This window comes from Monodelphis domestica, chromosome 7, assembly GCF_027887165.1.
Source record: "Monodelphis domestica isolate mMonDom1 chromosome 7, mMonDom1.pri, whole genome shotgun sequence".
Classification (NCBI taxonomy): domain Eukaryota; kingdom Metazoa; phylum Chordata; class Mammalia; order Didelphimorphia; family Didelphidae; genus Monodelphis; species Monodelphis domestica.
Window position 1 is genome coordinate 231405650 of NC_077233.1, and position 6541 is coordinate 231412190.

General features: G+C 38.8%; 1 pseudogene; it reads right to left on the bottom strand.

Annotated features, from left to right (window-relative positions):
• Nucleotides 1-3850: 3850 nt before the first annotated feature.
• Nucleotides 3851-6301, bottom strand: LOC100026186 (neuroguidin-like; annotated as a pseudogene).
• Nucleotides 6302-6541: the final 240 nt, after the last annotated feature.

The window sequence follows — 6541 nt, forward strand, 5'->3', positions numbered from 1 at the left end:
TGTACAATGCTCTCCTGGTTCTGCTCCTTTTGCTCTGCATCACTTCCTGGAGGTCATTAGAGTTCACATGGAATTCCTCCAGTTCATTATTCCTTTCAGCACAGTATTCTTCCACCAGTCTTAATTGGACAAATTCCTGGCAGTTTGAGGATGAGTCCAAAGTGGTGTTATCTGCTCTCTCAATGCCACCTGCTGGCTTGCATTGGAAAGATTCTTCCCTAGACATGATAGACAGGTTTCCTTTCTATGATGCACAACATAATCATAGACTCATAAAATTGTCAAGCTGGAAAAGACTTCAGGCATCATATAATATACAATCTCTCATTATGATGTAGGGAAACTGAGATTCAGAAAAATGGATTCACTCATTCACGGTAACACAGAGTGGTAGAGAATAATAGCTCACATTTATTTTGTATTTTATAGTTTACAAAGCATTTTCCTTCTAATGGCCCTTTGAGGTAGGAATTTTAATATTGGTATCCTCATTTTTCAGATGAAGAAAACCCAGATCACATGCCTTTCTTTTTAATTATGTTTTTCCACATTACATGTCAATATAATCTTTAATCATCATTTCCTGACATTTTGCAAGCCATAGTCTCTCCTGCTCTCCTCTTCTCTCTCCCCAAGATGACAAGTGACATTCTGATATATGTGATATCATGCAATATATATTTCTTTGTTTGTTCTTCTGACTTTCAGTTCAGTGATTTTCATACTATCCTGACTCTCTGAGACACAGGCTCTAGGATTTTGAGGACTTTTAGCCCAACACCTTCATTTTTCTGATGAGGAAACTGAGGCTCAGAGATGTTAAGATTGCACAGTATCACATAGCTAATAATTTTATGAGTCAGAATTTGATACCCTCAATTTGTCCTGCTTCATTCTCCTAAACCATCAGGCTAAAAGAGCATTGTTTTCCTTGGAGTAGCAGAGTAAATCTGAGATATTTAGTCTAAAAACCATCTCTGTCAATCATAAAATCTGACACCAAAAATTGAACATACTTCAAGAATCTGATTCACTAGAGGGATCCTATTATTCCCACTATCCAGATAAGGCAATTGAGGTCCAAAGAGAGGAAATGATGATCTCAATGCCTGGAATACTGCCTTTATGTTCAGGGCTTTTCCCATTGTACCAGAGCTTGGGTTTGAAATGTTTCTCCCACAATGAAATTATATTACAGAAGTCTGACAGCCTTCCTCTTACAAAAGATGAATGAATATCATGGCCACAGCATGGATGCTAGCAGGTCTTCTGCAAATCATTTTCAGGGTCCAGAAAAATCTCCCTTTAGTATCTTTCCAGAGGATAAAGGATAATACTTATGTATATAAATGGTTCCCTTGGGCTCCCAGGCATGCTTAGGTGAAGAGCCCTTCCAACTGTTTGAAGCTGAGAAAATCCCATCTACCCCCCCCACCCATGTCCCAACAATAATAGCAGCAACAACCAATAATAGTAAGAATCAACAACTATGATATGTAAACTGTTGAAATTGTAACCAGGAAGAGACAGGCTCAAATCCTGTCTTAGAAAGTTATTAGCTATGTGTGCCTAGGGTGCCAGTTACTTAACCACATCCACCCCCCCCCCCAAGGTCTCAGTTTCTTCAGCTTCAAAATGAGGGGGTTGGACTAAATTAGATGACCTCTAAGGTCCCTTCCAGCTCTAGAACTGATTTAATATGATGGTTCTGAAGTATATCCCTCAACTAGTGTTTCCAGCACCAGGGATAGCTCCTTTATTTTGAAGGCAGCTGCTGCTATGGTGCCCAGACCTCTCCCTTCATCCTTTTAGTGTTTGTTTATGGGAAACAAGAACATACTTTTATTGATTCTAGGGAAATCATTCTAAAAGACCATTCCATAGGGAAACATTCTAAAATACAGAACACTTTTATTGATTCTAGGCTGGAAGGAAGATTAAAGGTCATGTAGGACAATACTCTAATTTGGCAGTTGAGGAAATACATCTGAAGAGTCAAAGGACTTACTCAAGGTTACCCAGATAGTGATTGACCTGTATTCAAACTATGATTCTCTGACTAAATCCAACTCTCTTTCTACTGTATCAAGCCTGTCTGTTTTCCCAGTACTAAATATTGAAATCTGAAGTATAAGCTTAAAGGTCATAGTTATTCTCTAAATATCTCTCTCTAAAGGGGAATTATAATAATAGTACCTGCTCTGATTTCTATAGGATGTAAAGATTTACAAACCACTGTCCTCATGACACTCCTGTAAGAGAGGCAGCATAATTTTTATTAACCCTTTTTGCACATAATACTGAGGCTGACATATACTCAGTGATTTGCTTCAGGTCAAACAGCTGATAAAAAGCAGACATAGGAACTGAACCCAGGTCCCCTAACTCCAGATCCTGTGGGTTTTTTCTACTTAATACTATAATGCCTCCAGACAGTTTACTTCTCCTTCTTTTTGATGCTTTACTGATTTTGTATTTTACTGATTTATATGGATGTTCCTTTTTCTCCTCCTTTAAGAAAAGAAATACCCCAAATTTCATCTTTGAATAGCCTTTATAATATTGTTATCTTTAATTCATTTAGTATTATCCTACCTCAGACACATTCTAGCTGTGTTCTCAGCAAATTATATAACCCCTCTTTACCTAAGTTACTGCATATGTAAAATGGGGATAATTTATAGCACCTGCCTCCTACAGCTGTTTTGGAGGTAGCATTCAAATTCAGTTCTTTCTGACTCCACATCTATGCATATTCTATCCATTGCACCTAGAGGACCTTTCATTTTTTCTTTACAAAAAAATCCACTTAGATAAATCAGAGATCATATTTCTAATTTTTAAAATGAGGAAATTTGTTTCTGGCATCATGATATAATGGGGAGTGCAATGAATTGGTAATGAGCGCATGGACTCTAAAACAGGTTCGCTCACCAGCTAATTGTACAATTTTGGACAAATAAATTTACCCATCTGGGTTTCAGTTTTGTTCATCTGAATGATGAAGGGTAGGTTTAGAGGATCTCTTAGGTCTTTCCCAGATCTCACTTCTAGGATTCTGTGATTATATAACTTGCATAGGCACTCAATTAATGGCAAAAGCAGGACTAGTATGTGCTTTCTGCCACTCAGTTCCAGGTTACTCATGAATGAACTAAGACGGGGAAAGGGTTCCCCAAGACCCCCTAGTAGACTCCTAGTTTACAATTACTAACTTCAACTAAGTTACTGTGCAGTAACTGCTCAGCAATGGTCTGGCAGTAGAGGGCACTGTGGGAACATGCCCACACAAAACGTAGCTTAAATAATGTGCCTCTTCTAGAATTCACGCCCCAGTTGCTATCCTAAAGTATACTCCTCTACTCTATTTAGTGACAGAAAGCCATACAATTTAGAAGAAAAGATTCCAACTTTCTGATGAAGAACTTGGTGGTGATTAATATGTCATGGTAATAAAAAAATTATAATTCTCAAATCCAAAGAATTTTTCCTTTTACTTTCTTGTACCTTTCTTGTACCCCTTCCTTCTACTCTTCTTATTTTCTTTCCTAAAGTGAGTTCCCAAATACTCTTGAGTGACAGAAAACTACACAACTTGGGCAGAAATCCTTTTTAAGTTTCTTCCTTCCTTCCTTCCTTCCTTCCTTCCTTCCTTCCTTCCTTCCTTCCTTCCTTCCTTCCTTCCTTCCTTCCTTCCTTCCTTCCTTCCTTCCTTCCTTCCTTCCTCCCTTTCTTTCTTCCTCCCTTTCTTTCTTTCTTTCTTTCTTTCTTTCTTTCTTTCTTTCTTTCTTCTCATTACTCATTTCCTCTTTTTCTTCCTTATCTTCTCATTCCTTCTCATCCCCCTCCTCTTCTTCTTCCTCCTCCTCTTCTTCTCCTTTTCTGCCTCCTCATTCTCTTCTTCTTCTCCCTCTCAATAGTTTTATTAGTATAGGCTAGTACTTTAGGTTTAAATTTGAAATAAAATTACATCCCTTGTAACCCTTCTAACAAAAGGAGATTTACTTCACCATATCAAGGGAAGGACATTAAAAATGGAAAGAGGGGCAGCTAGGTAGCTTATTGGATAGAGAGTCAGGTCTGGAGATGAGAGGTCCTGGGTTCAAATTTGCTGTCAGACACTTCCTAGCTATATGACCCTGGACAAGTCACTTAATTCTAAACCCTAGTTTCCTAGCCTTCATTGCTCTTCTGTCTTGGAAATGGTATCAATTTTAAGAGGAAAGGTAAGGGATTTTTCCCCTAAAAAATCAAAGAAAGAATATTCTTTATTGAGACAGTCTTGATTCAGTCAAGCACTATTCTTTTGTTGCTGATCTGTGGTTAGAAGCCTGAGGAAGATAGAGCCCTTTGTGTCTTGGCTGTTTTTCTATTTAGGTAACCAAGATGTGCCAATGGTTTGAGCATCAGTCTCCTAAGATGAAAAAGACAGTTTCAGTACCTTTTAAGGAAAACAAAAACAAAAAGTCTACCCTAATCTTCATAAGGCAAGACCTTAGTATATTGCTTCCACCACAATGGATAATCTCTCTTTCCAAATTTGTTCTTCCTTGATGAAGGCAAAAAAGACAGTCGTCATTACTCAGATGCTGAAACTGCTACAGTAAAATATTTTGAAACCTCTCCTTCCTTCTTTCCAAGTCTAAAATATGTCCAAAGTCCAATGCTTATCTCATAGAAATAATGATTGAGAATAGGTGTGCAGAGGAAAATGAGAACAACAGGGCAGAAAACAGGAGTGGAATGTCACAAAACGGCAAGGGATGATGCCCTAAACTACTCACTACTTAATTGACTTTAGAGGTGTTTTATTACTTAGGAATACCTGAATAAGGGCTTTATAAACACTGATGAGTCAGTTCTACCCTAATCATAAATATTGCCACAGGATAAAGGATGGTGGTTATTTTGGGCTTAGTAAAGGGATTAACCTATTAAAAATTGAAAAAATTGAAAAAAAAAGGAACTCATCAGCTGCTGCTATTAGATGGCAAAGTCAAAGTATCTGTGGCTGGGGACTCATCTGCATGAAGTCCTGGGATCATAGGTCTTTTTCTTCAGATGCTAGAGTTTGATCCACTCTCTTTTTTTTATCAACCAGGTTAACCTAAACTTGGCCAGTCATCTCACAAATCCATGCACAAAGGGAACCAAATAAGAGAGTGTAGATGATTAAATGAAATTCATTCCCTCTATTGTAAATAAACTCACTAAAATACACATAATTATGATGGTTCATCTTTATGCAAGATGTCAGTTGCTAGCTGAGTGACCTTTAGCAAATTCTCTAACTCAGTAGCATTATCTATACAATGGGGGTTATATAATACCTGAAATGCCTCATCATGGCATAAAGTTGGCCATGAAAGAATACCAATAAATTTCAACAAATTCTACCATGTCAGAAAGGTTTCTCAGTATGGTCCTAGCAATATACCAAGTCTTCTTCTGTGACAGAGGCTGGCACTAGAGAAAAAGTGCCAGGCTGGAGTGTGTGAAATTGATCACCTCGATGGGAGAGGGTCCCTAGGAGTGGAATCCGGAGGAGGAGAGGACTCTGGTTGGGAGAGCAGTGAGGGCTCTCGGTCTTGAGAAGCCAAAGAGAGAAGTTGGGAAAAAGACTTTCTCCTGAGGCTTACCCATTTTTCCTGATGGTGACTGGAAATCTTTTCCCCAAACACTTTCCAATTGAAGGGACTTCTGAAGAGAAACCTGAGCAGACTTTACCTCAGCTCCTGTTTTGCCATAATGTACTGTAACCAAACATGGTGGGATGCATTTCCTGGGTGCTCCTTTTGTGACCTTTCCTGAAGTCTCAGACTGCCCTTCCTCAGTTTCTTCATCATCCTCATCCTCAGAACTTAGCTTGCTTATCATATTTCTAAGATGAGGTTTAAATCGGAGTGGATCATTTTCACTGAGATTGCCTGTCACTGCTGTTCTCACCAATTTGTCTATTTGATGCTTGGGTTTTTGATCCAAAGGATGCAGTTTCTCTAAAAGCGTTTGAATCTCCATCAGTCTCAGGATTGTAGGATGTTCCTAAAGTGAACTTCCTGAAGCTTTGTCCAGTATGAGGTAGCTCAGGTCCATTGAATAACAACTGGTCTTTTACTTCCAAGAAGCTAAGGCCTTTGTCTGTAGGGTAGGCTCCAGCCTGTACCTTCTTTGTCAGAGCTTGAATTTGGGCTGTTACAGCCACCACCTGCTCCTGGTAGTTGTTCAAAAGAGACAGTACAAGTGGCACATCTGACTCTAATACCTCTGGTGCTGCCACCTTGAGAGCATCACTTCCCTTCATCCCCTCTTTAGTAATTCCATCCCCATTCAATACACTATTATTAACTAGCTCTGTATCACTTTGGACCACTACTGTCTGTGAGATAACAGCTTGCTCAGAGGAAAGGTTTGTTTTTGTGTTAATTTCAGTTTGAGAACTGCTTGGTGATATTTCACTATCAAAGACTCTTCTGTTCCCATTCCCTTAGATTGCTTTGCAGTCTCTGGTTCAGGGAATAGACAGTCATTGGAATTTTCATAT